This window comes from Mauremys reevesii, linkage group 6, assembly GCF_016161935.1.
Source record: "Mauremys reevesii isolate NIE-2019 linkage group 6, ASM1616193v1, whole genome shotgun sequence".
Classification (NCBI taxonomy): domain Eukaryota; kingdom Metazoa; phylum Chordata; order Testudines; family Geoemydidae; genus Mauremys; species Mauremys reevesii.
Genome location: NC_052628.1, coordinates 37,062,489 through 37,080,384, shown reverse-complemented (window position 1 = coordinate 37,080,384; position 17,896 = coordinate 37,062,489). Strand labels below are relative to the sequence as shown.

The following is a 17,896-nucleotide window of genomic DNA, read 5'->3' as shown; positions in this document are numbered from 1 at the left end:
AATTCAGTCTGAAGCCCCCCACAGCCCTGGATTTTGCAAACACAAATCTAGCCCAGTGATGGATGTGGTGGATGGAGGAGTTCGAGCTGTTCGCAGATCTGGCCATGGAGGAGGACAATAGCAGGAAAGTAAAACTGTTATTTTACCCTATTGGGGAACAAGGCAGAGAGGTCTGCACCATGCTGAAGCTCAGCACTGCCTCACATCTCACAGCAGTCCTAGGAGCCTGGGGACCTATTGCTCCGCAAAGCAGAATGAAACTGTAGAGTGACACAGGTTTTTCCACTGGAGACCAGTCCAAATGGGAGAGGGATGGACCCTATATTACTGCTTTACATGCACTGGCTGCTATATGCAGTGACTTGACAAACCCTCTAATTTGGAACAGGATAGTTTGCAGCACTTGGGATCACCAGCTGCAGGTGCTCCAGGAAGGCGCTCTCATGTTAGATGCTTAGATTTGTGGCATGCAGCAGAAGCCTCAAGAGAAAGGGTGCAAGCCCTAGGAGGCCAAGCCCCCCAGAATTACATGCAGTGAAACAACAGCAAAGGAGAGCAAGTGACCAGGGTTCCATACCCAGAGTGAGATGCATTTACTGTGGGAGTCAACATGAGCAGGTAAAGGACAAGTGCCCTGCACTAGGACAGCACTACAAGGAATGTAGCATGTTGAACCATTTTAACTGTGCATGCAAAAGCAAAAGAAGCTCTCAAAGATTCAGTCAGGCTTGTACAAGTTAGGGATGACGCATCAAAGTGTGGTGATGTCATCACGACTCTCTCCTTGAGTCCAAGAGCATATCAGGTTCAGGCTATCAGGACAGGAAAGCAACAAGGGACAATACCAGCATCTGCATTCAATAATGGTAATAGTGAAATGCCATGAGCGATTTCAGCTGGATAGTGAGACCTCCTGCAATGTGACTCCTTGGGCTGAATTGGACTCAAACATATCCATTACAAAGAGCAGTCATGATCTAATAACATACAATGAGACCATAATGCAGCCCATAGGACAATGTGACCTTATATTAACTAACCTGAAAAATAACAGTCACTACCCAGTAAATTTTGTGACGGAGGATGGTAAGCACCACAGACCCCTCTGGAGGATTACAGCCATACAGTACAAGCCAGGGATCTGAGCAGGGTGCAGCATCAGAATTCTATAGCTGCAGTGCAGGAAGCAATAGGATTCTCATGAACAAGGGAGACAATTTTAAGCGTGTTTGGGGAAGTTTTCAAAGGTAACGTGCCTCAAAGGAAAGCTGCAACTGGAAGTAGACCCGCAGTGGAACCTATGTGCTTACCATGATAGAAAATTCCAGTGGCCCTACATAATCCTGTATGCGAGGAGCTCAAAAGTCTGCAGCGCAGGAATATCATAGCACCTGTAGAGGCCAGTACAGCCTGGATTAGTGGCTTCTTTACTATCACCAACATGCTATCAGGCAAATTATGTATCTGCCTAGACCTAAAGTCACTGAATCAATCATTGCAAACATGCCCACATCCACTGCCCACAATTGATGACATCTTGCCACAACTTTTCAAAGCCTGAAGCTTTATGGTCATTGATGTGACTGATCGCCATATTTGGAGTTGGGAAGGAATTTTCCTCCAGGGCAGATTGGCAGAGGCTCCGGAGGTTTTTCGCCTTCCTCTGCAGCATGGGGCACGGGTCACTTGCTGGAGGATTCTCTGCAGCTTGAGGTCTTCAAACCACAATTTGAGGACTTCAATAACTCAGACATAGGTTAGGGGTTTGTTACAGGAGTGGGTGGGTGAGATTCTGTGGCCTGCATTGTGCAGGAGGTCAGACCAGATGATCATAATGGTCCCTTCTTACCTTAAAGTCTATGAGTCTATGTGAAAAACAAGTTCTCGCACATAAGCCTGAAGAGTCCAGCATGCTAACAACCTTTGCAACATCATTTGGTTGCTACAGGTGGCTGTGCATGCCAATGGGCACAAGCCCAGCACCAAAGAAGACTCACCCAAGTGCTGAAAGGGCGGCATGGGGTGCAAAACAATTGCAGATGATACTTTCAGTGTGGGGGAAGGGAGCAATGACTCAGAAGTTGAACAAGACCATGACAGAAAATGACAAGCTTTTCTAAACCAATGCAGGAACAAGAACAACCCAGAAAAATGAGACTCAAACAGCATAAGGTGACCATATGTTAGACATGTTCTTACAGCAGAGGAACTGAAATCAGATCCCAACAAAATCAGAGCAGTTGGTGACATGCCAGCTCTGGATGTGACAGGGGTACAGAGCATTATATGAATGAAAATTTTTCTTTCCAAGTTCTGTCCACACCTGGCTGCTGTAGCAGAACCCATATGTCAGCTCACAAGGCAGGATCTTGAGTGGGACTGGGCAGCTTCCCAACAGCAAACACTTGACACACTGAAACAGATGATAATGGATACCCCGGCCCTGCAGTACTACCAGCCAAGACAGCCACTGACACTCCAGTATGATGCATCGGAGAAAGGATTGGGTGTGCAAGAGCAGCTGGTTGTTTATGCCAGCAGAGTCCTTGTCAGTGCCTGACCAGGAGTACACCCAAACACCCAAACAGAAAAAGAGCTTCTGGCTGTGGTATGTGGAGTGGGGCGATTCCAATGGTTGTATGGCCACCCAGTAATACTGCAATCAGACCACAAGCCTTCAGAGATACAGTGATCATCGTAATGGAGAGCCAGAGAGCCATCTAGATGCCAACCCCACAGGAAAGAAGGAGACTTCACACAGAGATAGTTTGCTCGACTCAGAGACAGGTGATAGAGAGAGGTCACTCCTGGTGTGGTCACCTGTTCAAAAGAGACCAAACAATCTCAAAGCCTATGTGACCAGCTTAGTCTGTGGTGAAGACAATACTCCCATTCAGCTATGTGTTAGCAACTCCTGGGCAAAGGCACACAGGGTGGTGGCCTGGGCTTCAGCTATTGGTTTTTAATGTTTACATTAAAATGTTCATAAAGTAGGGAAGATGGAGCATGATCAGTGGAACTGCAGTCAGAGGTCCCATGGTCCCTGGACTAGTATTGAGGGGATACCAGGAGAACAACGATGTGAGGAGTTGGGCTGGAAGCAATGCATCCATATGGACAGAGCAGTGCACAGGCGTTAATTAAGTTCCACTTAACCTGCATTCAGCTTCACTCTGTTAATGAAACAGATAGGTTTACACTCCAAAGGGACTTACCTGGGAGGCCTTTCATGTATTTGCTGTGACTTACCCTTCACATCTCTGTACTGCCAGCAACCCCCCTTTCCACCCTCCCTCTGTGTCTGTACTCAAGATCGCTTGCCAGCAATTAGCTCCTGCTGGGTCCTCGTCTTGACTAGAAGGTAGATAGTTTTCTGCTCATTTAGTCTCTGTTCTCCAATGCACATTGAATGAGCACCCAGTGTACTGAAATCTGCTTCCAGGGTTAAGGCATAGTCCTGCTGCTGGGACATAGGCCTGCAGCTCATACATGCAGTGCAGCATGAGAATGACATCAGTTCCTCTATGAATTGAAGAAACTAGGTTGCCTGCCCTGGCACCACAGTAGATAAGACACCAGGGAGCAATGAGGGGAAAGGAAAGCAGGAGAGTGAGGAGCAAGAGGGAGCATGTGCTCTTCCTGAAGAGGTTGCTTGCTCCCACTGTTAGGTGAGCTGCTCGGCTCTCCTGTCAGCTCAACCCTGGCACATTAATTCCCTATACAGTCAGCGGTGACTCACCTTCTTCACAGCAGCATGCTCAGACTCTTCTGTAGCTAAGCACAGGTCAACAGAGCACCATCATCATCATCTAGATCATGTGGCACCAAAAACTGGGGCCCTCCACCAGGCCCCAGGCCTCACACACCCCTGTTGAGCTCAAACCAAAAGGAGTGGGCATGTATGAGAGTGTATTGAATTCTTCTCTATATCCTTTGCATGCAAGGATTGTGGGGAACATCTACTTTTATTTTCCATGTTTTTAGTGTAATTTACACATTGGATTGAGGTGGCCTCTGTGAAAGAGGTTTGGTGGTCTCAGTCCAGTTCCCAGTGGGCAAGGACCTACACCACAGAGACTACCATCACCTCACAATTTGCAGTTTCAGAAAAAAAAGAGGCCAAAAATGGAATGGACACTGAGACTGAACCATCATGTCTCCTTTGGAGGTGCTCCCTCCAAATTACAGCTGAGCCTGGTTGGCGGGGCTATGTAAGGCAAGGTTACTGTTTAAGTGCCAACAGTGTACTCAATGGTCTACAAATTACAGAGAAAGAGATGCAATAACTAAAGGTCCCTGTCCTGCATTGTGATCTGTGCAGCTAGAATTCTGGTCCCACATGGATCACAATACAGGCTTGAAACCTGGACAGTCACATGGACAGACCCAGAGGAAGATTCTATTATTATTCTATATTATTACTACCCTCTCATCTTAAATTGGATCATAAGGTCCTTGAGACAAAGACTGATTTTTTGGTAAGTGTTTTTGCAGTACCTACCACAAAGGGGCCTTGACGGGGGCCTCTAGACACTGCTGCAATACAACAACAAATAGTTGTGATAATAAAGCACCAGCAATGTGCTTAGCCCTGCTCAGGACACAAAATAAAGAAAATCCCGGCCCTACAGATCTTACAGGATGTAGACAGCAATGGAACCCTGAACATAGAAGTCGGGAGGAAGGAAGATCAGAGTTATTTTGTTGAGTGTTAATATCTGTTTTGTAACAGAGCGGTAGCCATGTTTGTTGCTTTTTACAGATCCAGACTAAGAGTCCTGTGGCACCTTATAGACTAACAAATGTATTGGAGCATAAGCTTTTGTGGGTGAATACCCACTTCGTCAGACAAAAGCTTATGCTCCGATACATTTGTTTGTCTATAAGGAGCCATAGGACTCTTTGTTGCTCTTTAAATATCTGTTTTGAGTCACTTCTTGTGGCCGTTGCGGAGGAAAGGAGTATTAATGAGGGATTAAAATGCTGCGATGGTGGTATCTTAGTGAATCAGGCTTAGGGGAGAGTTCCATGCATATGGGAGTGCCATGGAAAGAAACAGAGAGGGGAATGGGAAAAAATGAATGGATTTAGAGGTTGGTATACCTGGCTGAGCGTGTGTGCATGGGGCAATGCAGTTAGAAATAGATTCAGAGATGTTTTTAAACTTAGAATGGGTGGATATTTTTGTTGATATGTGATAATGGCTACGGGCTTCCACTCTACAGTTCCGTAGATAATCAGAGGATTTCAATCTTCAGAGTCCAGTCTGGTCCTGTTTATCAGCACTAAATTCACATGTGATATCTCTTTGAAAAACTGAATTATGCTGATATCTAATAGAGAGGCCTACTGCAAACGTACATTGTAATGTCAGTCCCATCTGTATTCTAGAAGCTTAAAACAATGAGCCGAATTATTCCCTGATGCGACGCCACTTAAGTCAATAAATAGTGTTTGGCTCAATGACTTAAACACTAATTGTGGCACACACTGTATTTAATAGAATTGGTAAGTAGTAACTATCACCTACACAATAAATAGAATGTGTATACCATTAACAATGTAGAGTTCCTAATAGAATACCATATATTGGAAAACTACATTTGTACCATTTATCACTATAATATGCTGCTAACACTATATTTATAAAACTGCACAAAATTTCCAGATTACAACAGGGTAAAATAAATAAAGTGCACCAACAATCACCTCTTATACCTTGTTTTCATGTATTTCCTGATTAGGTAATAAGATAGGAAGGATTCATATTTCTGAATAGTGCAGGCCCTAGGTCAGGCCTGCACAACATACATGCGGCCCGCGGAGCCTCACTGTGCAGCACACGGTGCTCTGTGGGCAGCCCAGAGCCCTTTGAATCCCAGCCGCGGCAGGGAATCAAAGGGCTTTGCGCTGCCCGCAGCGGCGGCGGGGAATCAAAGGGCTCTGGGTTGCCTACAGCCACAGGGAGCCCAGAGCCCTTTAAATCCCAGCCACGGCAGGGAATCAAAGGGCTCTGAGCTGCCCGCAGTGGAGGGCAGCCCAGAGCCCTTTGAATCCCCGCCCGCGGCCGCTGATTGCCCCCTCCACGGACCCCTGCCCCAACTGCCCCCGAGGACCTCCACCCCCTATCTAACACTGCTGGTCCTTGTCCCCTGATACCCCTCTCCCAGGACCCCACCCCCTATCTAAATGCTGCTGCTCCTTGTCCCCCGATTGCCCCCTCCCGAGACCCCTGCCCCTAACTGCCCCTTGGGACCCCAGCCCCTATCTACGCCTCCCTTCTCCTTGTCCCCACCTGCCCCCTCCTGAGATCCCCAACTTCCCCTCAGGACCTCACCCCTACCTGTCCCCTGATGAACCCCTGAGACTCCCATGCCTATCCAACTGCTGCCTGTCCCCTGACTGCCCCCAACCTCCTCCCCATCCAACCCCTACTCCGTCCCTTGACTGCCCCCCGGAACCCCCAACCCCTTCTCCCACTCCCAGCCCCCTTACCATGCCACTCAGACCAGCGTGTCTGGCTCCATGCAGCTCCAGACATGTTGCTGCCATGTTCCCCCGTGGAGCCCACAGCCCTTTCCCACCCCCAGCACCTCCCTTCCAGATTTGAACACCTCAAAATTCAGGAGTGCTCAAGCTCAGTTTGGGCAGCTGTTACTTCATTTCTCCCAAATCAAATATACTGATCCACTGTAATTTGCTGTAGCAAAAGTAAGATAAAATTGAGCAAGAAATGCTTAGTAGGACTGGAATTGCTATTTTCAACAGCCATTGCCTTTTTGTTTGTTTAAAAGGAAGACAGTGATATTGCATTGGCAAATTCTCCATAGAAAGAAAGAGTGGAACAAAAGAATAATAAAGGCACCTCAACTTTTCCTCATTTATGGAGGACAATCTTATAATATGCATCCAGATATCCTCCAATCACACAAGCTGAAAATTGTTCCACTTTACTGCAGCTCTGTAACCATATGGGAACCAATCCTGTCTGTGTTTTGTGCACATCCAAAATTCCTGCTGAATGACTCACCCTAGGAGCGAGTTACCAGTGACCCAGGCTGGGGTGGCAGGAGGGGGGGGGGCACTGGTGGTGGGGAGCCCAGGGCTGGGGCAGCAGCGGGGTGGGGGGAGGGCACTGGTGGGGAGGAAATGGGGAAGCCCAGCGCTGGGGCAGCAGGGGGTGTGGGTGGGGGGAGAGCCAAGGACTGGGGCAGCAGGGAGGGGTACAGGGGGGAGCCCAGGGCTGGGACGGGGGGCAGCCAAATTTTTTTTTGCTTGGGGCAGCAAAAAACCTAGAGCTGGCCCTGCCGGGTTCCCCCAGCCGCCGGAGCCCCAGGCCCTTTAATTTGCCCCTGAGGGCTCCCAGCCACCTCTTCAGCTGGGAGCCCCTGGTTGATTTAAAATAAAGTATCACCTCCCCACCCCCAACCTTCCTTTTTGGCCCACAGCTGTTTTGGTGGGGCGGCACTGGGGAGGGAGGGTTTGTTTCCGCAGGGCTGGGTGGCCCTGGGGCGGGGTGTTTCTGCTGGAGGTTTCGGCCCTCAGCTGTTTTCTTTGGAGGAATGTGGCCCTCACCACTTTACGAGTTGTGCAGGCCTGCCCTAGGTGGTGTTATAAAAACATGAAGCCAAGAGAAAAGTGGTTATACCCACTTAAGAAGTGCAACACTTACCCAGAAATGAACTGCAAAGGGAGTGTTTTATTTCTGTTATTAATAGAACTGATCAAATTAGTTGTGTGAATAAATTACCTGATAAATGTAGTCTTGTTTTCTGTTTGTGAAACATTCATGAACAGATTTTGGCCAGTCCATTGGGGCCTTGATTTTAAATAATTTTTGTACTTATTTCTTTGTTAAATCAGTTTGTTAAACAGTTATATCAGTTTCTGGGTTGTTCGGAAACCTCACTTTGTCTATTCACTGTTCACGATATCCGATTGGTCACCTACACAATATCACATGGGATTGTTTCTGCTTCCTGACTGAAACTTTTTAAACAAGAGAATAATGATTGTCTTGTTTGTATGCCAATACCTTCTTCACATGTGAGTACAGATGTTCAGAGTCGCCATTTCCCCAAACACTACTGGGAATGAAAACCCTTCTGCATAAACATTAGCAAATAGAGACTAGAAAGGGTCAGGAACACAGGTGAACCAAGCAGCTGTTTGGATCTCCAGGGAATCTCATGAACATTGTTTTGCAATGGCCAGTTTTAAATACAATAGGAGAAAAAAATTATCCATACAAATAATGCATACTTTTTTCTGGGCAGGATGTAACTTTATTGATAGTTTATCCAAAAGGTCTACTTGCATCCACAATACCAGAAGCCATTTCAGGATATGCTGGAAATCGATTAGCTTTCTTTTTTAAAAGAAGTTGTATTGAAGGCAGAAAGCCTGGTGTGGGGGTATGTAACCACTCTTGGAGTGTATGCCATTCCTTTCCACTTGTTAGCTTGGGCTTTGATGGCCTCCATACTTGGTTTCATTTTTATTGTAGTATTTAAAACCCCCAACTGGAGTAGTCACATAGTGATTTTTAAAAAAGAAAACCAAGAGCCAGGAAGGTCTTTCTGCATGTGTGCTTCTACTCAAATGATGGAAAGACAGCTGTTTTTTTATTTTTTTTTAAACTTTTTTTCCATTGTCATCCAGAAGTTTGAGTTAACCAGGCCTCGTTAACTTCCCTGGACAAGAAATCAGATGGTTTGAGACAAAGAGAAGAAAAATGAAAGCCATTCTAATATCAGAATCAGTGAATAGTCATCTAGGCTGATTATCATGACGAGGTGTGGCTAAGGCCCACCTCAGTGCCCCCTGCCAGGAAGATGCTGGTGCCACCCCTGGGCCTTGGGCAGGCACGCTGCTACAGGGGATCTGGGACAAATGCTGTCCCAGAGTCATTCAGCCTGGTAGTGGGACTTGAACTCTGCATTTTGGGATTCTCCTACCCAATTCGTGATGGGTGGTCACCTACCCATTGTACTGGATGCTGTACAAATAAGAAAGACAGTGCCTGACCCAAAGCGTTTAAAACTAAACAACAGGATGCAACAGGGGTGTAGAACATAATAGGGGCTGGGGCTGGCAGGCAGGAGAAGAAAGACCTGGAGAAAAGTAATACAACACCCGCCCTCTGTTACTTTGATAATTTGCCTGTATTAAACACCACCTTATTTCAGGTTAGAATGTACAGCACATTTCTGATATATAAGGTACTTTGCATTTTTTCATTTTCCAGGATACTTTTCCATTGACCTAATGGGGTTTTCCATGCATTCCTCTTCCACCCACTACTCAGGATGGCACAGTTCATGGGTGTGTTGTATTAACCTTCCAGGAAGAATTTCTGGCCCCTAGTTCTTTCCACCTCATTGCACTCCATTACATACAACTTGATGTAGTGCCAGATAAGTGGCAGCATAGATCAAAGCATATGAAAACACTATAAACTAGCAATGACATCCTGGGTAAAAATATTTGCACTGAAATCATTGGATTAGATGGACATTGGGAAAGACAAAATGGAAAAATGGAAACAACAATTTACCCAAATGAGGAACTACCTTTCTTGGAGAAGAGAGAGCTGTGTACTATTGGTAGAATAGGCAAAACAGCCATATGTATTGAGGACTAGGAAGAATGAGAATCAATTTTCCCCTGGATTGATCTCACCAGTCCCTCCGAATCCTTGGAATCCTTGCTTGGAATTTGGGTCTTGACACTGGTACCATGCTAGGAGCCTTTGCCTCAGTTCTGCTGCCAATGGAAGTTTTGCCAAACCCCTCAGGTTAAGTCTAAAGTGGTCTAAGGGCCAACTTCAGCTTCCCATTACACCATTGTAAATACAATGCAACTGCTCTGATATTAAAATGTGGCAATCATCCTTTCCTCAAGGGCCTTATTCAGCACTCATTCCCCAGGAAAAATATCCTCTGAGCTAAATCCTGCCCCTTTACACCAGTGCAACCCTTCAGGCTCTCCTGGGGTACAGAAAGGGCTAGTAATGCAATTACCCTTTATATCCTTATTTACTATTTTTGTTTGCCTTGATGTAGTAGTCTACGCCCCAGAAACCTTAAAAGGTGGCATCTCCTTATCCCTACTTTGACCCATCCCCCATAGCGAAACATGGAGACAGGGAGCCAAGTGCAGGGGTAAGAGTAGCAAGTGTATGGAGATGCTGGAAAGACAAGAGAAAGGAGCCTCATCCGTGTGCTCACACTGCTGGAAAGGAGGATGTGATTGGGAAGTGGAAAGGGGCCAAAGATCTGAGCCTCGGGCCAAAGGTTAGGAAGGTAGACTCCTAGTCAGACAATAGGAATGTGTGTGTTTTCAGAATGTGCCTTTAAGACAGCTTCCATTAGGGACATATGTCTGCAGGTAGTGAGCTCCATTTCTCTCTCCCTTGGCTCAGGCAGCTAGTCTGGGAGGCAGAGGGCTTTCCTGCTGAACATAATTGGGGTGAATCACCATTAAGTCTTTGATGCCATCCAACCATTGTTTTGGCGGGACTTGTACAGGAGAATGATGTGGATTATGTTATTCTGAAAAGAAATATTGCATTTTCCAAACTACAGCAATGAGAGACGGGCTTGAGTCTGCACCCATAACTGGATCTAGACCTCAGGGATATTTCGATCTGGGCCTCTCTCTCCTTATAACTGAGTCTGGGGGAAAGAGGAGTCTAGACAATCCCCCTTCATTTTGAAGAGGGATCTATTAGAAAAGAACTATGATCATCTTCCATCCTGAAACACTGCTGTAAAATCCATTCTGTGTGTCTTCAGTTTCTCCATCTGTAAAATGGTGATATTAATGCTTTCTTAACAACCTCACAGGGGAGTTGTGAGGACTAATTAATTAATGTCTACAGTGCTTTGAAGATGTAAAGTGCCATATAAGTGCTAAGTATTATTACAGTAAAAGCATTCCATTAAACAGACTGCTGATTTTAAACCACTCCGTGTTGCATTTTGGACTTGAAATGCTAGTTTTATTCATAAGAGTTACCCCAAGGTAAGCCAATACAGCTCTTCCCAGGGTAAGCTGAAACCTTTATGTTTTGTTCACTTGGGTTACCTCAGAGCTGTGTTACGTTGATTCTTGCACCTCTGATGAATTTTTAAAGTCCTAAAATATTTCTCCTTTTATAGGAAAGTCCCATGTATTTAATAGGGAGGAAGTCAATAGGATTCTAAAGAAATTATTCTAAAAACTAATAGAATTTAATGGAGAACAATCTCCTTTCAATATGTTTTTGAACCACTCTACGTAAGTCTAAAGATTTCTATTAAATTCTATTAAAGTGGATAGAAAACCTTTTGGAAAGGTTAGCGGTCTCTGTTAAATTCTATAGGACCTTTCCAGAACAGTACCTGAAGGTAACAATTTTGAAGCTGGACATGGGATGGGAAAATTGATTCAGGAAAATGAGAACCTGCCTCAGTCTCAATTTTTAAAATTGTAGTGAATGGAATCGGAGTCTTTTTAGAAGTTTAGCTGATGGGGCTCCCCATTTTAATCCCTAGGGATAAGTCCTACAGAAGTTAATAGAGACTTACATCATCCTATTATTTTTATTATTTGTATTATTATAGCACCTATGAGCCCCAGTCATGGACCAGGACCCAATTGTGCCAAGGAGATTACAAACTAAGTATAAGACAAGAGACGAGAGGTGGACATGGAGCACAAGAAAACAATGGGGCAGTACTGGTCAACAGGACAGGCACTGGTCTCTGCACACTAGCTGCTTAACTGCTGTCATGCTTTTGGCAGGTACCACAGCACAAGGGTTTCAAGGAGGGATTTGAAGGAGGACAATTAGGTGGACTTTTGTAGTATTTTTAAACCAACCCTGTAGAATTCTATATCAGGGATATAATTGTATATGATCCATAGCTCATAAGGGACCATTGTGATCATTTAGTCTGACCTCTTGTATGATGCAAGTCTTACAACTTCCCTGAATTAATTGCTGTTTGAACTATAACATATCTTTTAGAACATTATCTATGATCATTTAGGAGATATAGAAATTATTCTAAAAATTTAGATGTTTATTAATTTTTCTAAAACCCTGCTGATTTCTACAGGAGTTTTTCTATAAGAACATCTAAACAAGCTCCTAACCCCTCCCAGCATTCCTTGCTCTCAAGCCCACACTTTGGTATCATACTAAGAAGCCCCAGAATGAACCTGAATAGAATGGGGAAGACATACTAGAGCTTAGCAGACCTATTGTGAGATCTACTCAATCCATAATGGGACAGATCATGAAAGTATAGGAGGCACTGCCAAACATGAAGGTTAGAAATTGTAGGAAGAACATGATGGAAAGACAAATAGTACCTTTGGTTTGGTGGGGGAGTGGTCTTGGAAAATGAAGGTTTATTGCAGGCTGGGAAGACAAGAGAAAAGAAGAATGCCATTTTTTTTTGGTAGGGATTGGGGGAAAGGAAGAGATCTAAAAAGGGGAGATCTAAAAAAATCTGTGACAGATTTTCTATAAGCATTTCAATTTATTTGGGACTATTCTGAACCCTTGGAAGTTCCATTGCACTAGATTTTGCAATTGCCAACATTGCGAAATGCGGACTTATCCTTAATACACACTAAAAAGATTTCTCCTCTTATGCTATTAAACTTCAGTCTGCAGCTACTTTCCCCACCCCCCCACCCCCTCCCAAGGAACAAATGTAATAAGACAAATCTTATGACCATTTGCAACAGCCAGAGGGTAATGGTAATTTCTAAATTTCCAGGAAAATTTCTTGTAAATATCAGACCAAAATACTGAGAAGGACGCCACACAAGTGGTGAGTTTGAAAGAACACTCTTAAAAAAAGTTTTCAAATGATTTAGAGCTAATGAAAGGTTCTGGTCTGACAGCTAAGAACACTGAAGTCCACTGTTCTAGGCCAGGCATAGCACAAGCATGGATAATGGGAGTTGCCCCATGCTGCCCTGCCAATGCAGCTCAACCTATCCCAGAGGGACTACCTTTAGAAGTGAGAGGGTGGTTCAATCACTTGGTCTCTTTCCTGAGACTGCCACCAAGGTTTCCAGGTGAAGGGGTGACTGGATCAGTCTATAAATACCTACAAGGGGAATAGAAATTTGATAATACAGACAAAGGTATAACAAGATCCACAGCTGGAAATTGAAAAACAAATTCAGAGATGTGGTGGATTCTTCATCACTGGAAATATTTCAATCAAGATTGGATGTTCTAACATATATACTCTATTTCCAACAGGAATTAATCCAGGGCACTGCTATGGTCTGTGTTATAGAGGAGTTCAGATGAGATGATCATAATGGTCCCTTCTGGCCTTAAAGTCAATGAATCAGTTGCATTGGTAGGTTATTTTATAATATGGGTTACCTGTAACTAGATTAAGGCTACCCGTACTTTTCACATAGGGACACTGAACAGTCATCACTTAAGTCAGTTCACTTTACTACTGACCTGATCTGGACTTCAGCTAGTGACTTTGAAATATGAAAAACTGGCATGTGTAATATATCACAAAGGAAGGTCTCCCATGTGCTTATATGAACATTTGCATTATAAACAAAGTTGATCAGGTAGCCTGGTTGGGTGGGTTCTGACAGCAAGTCTATAAGGCCCTCGAAATACGTGCTCTTCTCTAGCTTCCGTGGGCTCTGTCATGCCCTTTAACTTTCCCAAAAATGACTACTGCCATCATCACCCTGGAAGAGTATTTCACCCCCAGAATGGTTTCTGTTTTATGACTAATAAAAATGGTCCTACTAGTTACAGCTCATACAAAATCAGTGACGCACATTGCAATAAAGGTCTGTGTCATAGATCTAACTCTTACAATGGACTTTGATAATTGGTCAGCATTGGTCTGTGTGATTCGGTCTAACTAGCACAGAACCAACTGCTGTAGGGAAAGGTTTACCTTCTTTGGTGCTGCATGTGTGTGTGTGTAGCAGACAGATTCCACCCACACAACGCACAGCTCAGAAGACCCTAGGGATTTGGGGGGGCTGACCCCCTTTCTGGTGCACCCTCTGACAATAAAACATGAGGGTAGAAACCACTAAGGTGGGCCCTGGTGAGGGAACAATCTAGGTGGCAGCAGAACAGAGAAGGTGGCAAAGGAATTTCAGAGATATCTCTACTCTATAAATATTCCATTCACCACCTTATGTAGTTCCAGGTTTTCTAGAAACAGTTCAGACGGTTCTAGCTTAGATCTATACAGCACCCACCTCCTTGGCTAAATCTACTGTAGACATTACTGAAACCATTAAGATCAATCGTTACACTAACTCCTGTGGGACATGCAGAAAACACTGCCCAGTCCTGTTTTTCCACTGGTAGCAGAAAGCAGTGGATAAAAAAAAAAATCATTTCTCATTACAGACAAAAAGAATGTCATGACTAAGCACAGTCAAGAAACAGCAAGAAAGCACATGAGATGCCTAGATGTTTGATTGCATTTTTACACTCATTTTCATTCCAGTTTCATATCATCACTACATTCACATAGCCGTTGCCTTTCTTCTTTTGCTGGATTAATATGCATCCAATTCCTCCTCAAAGCAGACTTTTCTCACAGAAATAATGGTTATTATCACAGCTTGGAATTTATATTTTTACTGTGTAATCAAAGTTCATAAGCCATCTCACAGGAAACATTTAGCGTATACACTATCTAGAATAATAAATATTTTTCTGGTTTTATCCCTTATGCCTGTGAGAAAAATACCAGAAATCTACCTCCAGGCCTCTGTCTTCTCAGATTTTATATTTTAAATAAATACCATTAAAAAAAACGTGTTGCTGAAGATCTTGGCCCAAATTCAGCCTTGAAGTAAGTTTTGTAACAGGGTGAGAAGCCTTAAAAGAGAATTGGGGTTTCACTTCTCATACCAGGCTCCTCTGACTCCATTCCTAGGTCAGTAGGTGCTCCACGGGAGAGGATAGATACTGTCTGGCATTGCAATACAGGAAAGGAGGGAGATTGGGTTCCTTTCATTGGTAAGAAGAAATCATTAAGCTGAAGCTAGAGGTAGGGAACAGTGAGGCTTAGGGGATATATAAAAGTGCTTGCAGGGTAGGTCTTAGGACGGTATGTTGCAGGCCAGCTTGGTCAGGAGATTTTTGTGGCCTGTTCTGGAAGCACTTGTTTGGGCACCCGGCTGTAGCAGTCACATCCTTTCAAAGTCTGCTACAGGGTGGCTGAAAGCGTGGAACAAACACTGCAGTCAGCTGAAGATATGATAGGTACAGGGCACTAGTGTCCAGGAGGAGACAAGGCCAAGGCCAAGGATGCATCATTTAATATCAGTGCCACTGACCATGCCTGGGATTTTACTGGCTAGTGACCAGGGCCTTTAGTCAACACTATTAAATGCATGATTGTGATGGGGTGCCTGCCCCATACTGGGCTCTAAGGGGTTAATAGACTGCACAGGAAGCAGCCAATCAGAGAAGAACTGAGAGGAGCAGCCAATCAGGGCCTGGCAGGCCCATATAAGAAGAGCTGCAGGGCAGTGCAGGTTCAACAGCTGTCTAGAGCTCGAGGAGAGAAGACCAGGCTCCTAGCAGGCTGCAGGCAGTGAGCACCTTGGACAGAGCAGTGCTGCAGGCAGAGACCTAGAGAGCTAAAGGCAGCTCCTGGTGGGCTTCAGGGATCTGCAGGCTGAGATCTTGAGGCAAGGGCAAAGAGGGTGCTGGGGCTGCAGGGAAGTGGCACAAGGAGAGCTACAGAGGAATTGGAGGGGATGCAGCAAGTGGCAGCCATCTACAAGGTGCCTGGGCCGGGACCCAGAGTAGTGGGCAGGCCCGTGTCTCCCTCTCCCCACCTCCACCACTAAGGAAGCGGCCAGACATTGGGAATCAGTTGCCACTGAGGGAAGTGGCTGGAGCATCAGACTACAGTACACTCCCCAAGAGGGTGGGAGCACAGAATGCGACATAACCGGAGGCCTGTGTCATGAAGAGGACGCCGCGGTCCTGGGAGTGACGTGGATCCCTGGAGCAGAAGTGACAGCGGCAAGATGCCACCAGAAGAGGGTGCACCGGCTAGTAGAGTTGATCCCCACGACATCCATCAAGGGGTGCCGCACTGGCGATTCGCACCATCACAATGATCAATAAAGTAGCTGTTAGCTAGGATGGAATTAAGACTATCCACCACCACCAGTGGGACCTCCCCAGGATCTCCATTATCCAAGCACATAAGGCACCCAGGCAAGTGGCGAGCACATGCCCATGCCCAGGTGACCCGGGGAAGAGAGAGTTGCAACTATATTCTCAGAGCACACGGAGACTTGTGTATAGGGAGATACGAGGGGTCTACAAGCAGTTAAATGTGTGCAAGCCACACATCTATCTTTAAAGCACAAACTTGCAGGAGCCTGAAATCCCTGTGTACTTAAATCCTATGTGGGGGCAGGAGTTACATTTCTGTACCTGGGTCTGCTAGGGCCTTGCACTCTTGGGCTGACTTTCAATAGAGGCACTCCTATCATCCTAGGTGCACAGAAATTCTTGGATATGTCCACACAGGGCATATTAACATCATAGATCAGGTAGTGACTCTGCATATGCAAGTCAAAGCTTTCTTAAAGCCCACCTGCAACAGTCTGACACTCCGTTCTCCTCACCAGCCTCATTTCATATAGATGCAACCATTCAGCTTGTACTTCTGCCTGCTAACTTGCTCAGCCTTCTCTACCTCTTCTTAAACTCTCTCCCTCTCCCGACTCCCTCTAAAATTGTGCTGTGTAGTGTAGGTCTTGCCTCAGAGCTGCCTCTTCTGCAGGACAGTAGCCGACAAAGCCGTAGCTTGAATCAATGGCAAATCATTTCCACCTGGGACTCTCATCTGTACAGGCAGTAAAAGCCATTTTATGTTGTGCCCATCTTAGTCAGGGGTTCAGTGTCATGCATGCAACTATGTTACGGTTACTCAATGGCAGTTTTCCAGTCCATTTCCCTTTAAGTGCAAAGTGGACCATTAGCTTATTTAAAAAGGAAGATTTCTGCGAGTTAATTCAAGATGGCCACTGTTACAGAGTGAATCAAACACACTTTGCTCTCTCAAGGAGATTTTATGTGTGTTCTTTCTTTCCTTGCTGGGTCTTTTAGCCTAAAATAAAGGACATCTCATAATGAAAGTATATTGTTGCTCTTTGGACAGGGAAAAATATAAAACACATGAAACTCTATACATAAGTACTATCTGCTAGATGCACCTTCTTCTGCACTTACAAACACCTGCCTGCATTGGCATTTGTTCAGATTCAAGTGGGCACATACCCTTATGCTAGCCTACAAGGTTCCTCTGAAGAGAAAGCACTCACCTGTTATCTGTGTGAGCATCTGCTTGCTGGTATGTATATCTGGATTTGCCTGCATGCAAGTCTTTCAAAATGTGGCTCGCTGTAATGCTGTCATTCATATTCTTGAGCTCCTTTCGTTTTCATTTCACAGGCCATATTTTCCATATCTATATGTAAGATTTCTGCTGGTCCAGCACAGCAGCTCTCCTATGCACTGAAAATAAAACAAACTATAATGGATCCAACACAGAAGGAATCTGGTAATGAGATTGATATATTCAAGGTTTAATTGTTAATAATTCTTTGTTCAGTGCTCAGATTATTTTCCATTCTGCTGTTGCACAGTGGTTATCTTAATAGACCAGATTCGATTTCTATCAGAATAAAGTGGCATGGTCAATAATTAACCACTGAAATGTATATATTAACTCTGAATCCATACCTACTCACACAGACATGGTAAGTAGTATGACAAAAGGGCATGCAGTGTACTGTATTCCATTCCATGTTCCACTGAAAATACCAGAGGAAAGTATATTCCCATGGTAATTTGAGGGAAATG

The 17,896-nt window shown here is 44.8% G+C and overlaps 1 long non-coding RNA gene across 1 annotated transcript in view; it reads right to left on the bottom strand.

The window, feature by feature from the left end:
- The window catches only part of LOC120407804, a 58,302-nt gene that overhangs the window by 4,017 nt on the left and 36,389 nt on the right, over positions 1–17,896 (bottom strand). Inside the window, exon 5 of the long non-coding RNA XR_005600263.1 lies at positions 17,356–17,548. This is a non-coding gene — a long non-coding RNA (uncharacterized LOC120407804). The remainder of the gene's footprint in view (positions 1–17,355; positions 17,549–17,896) is intronic.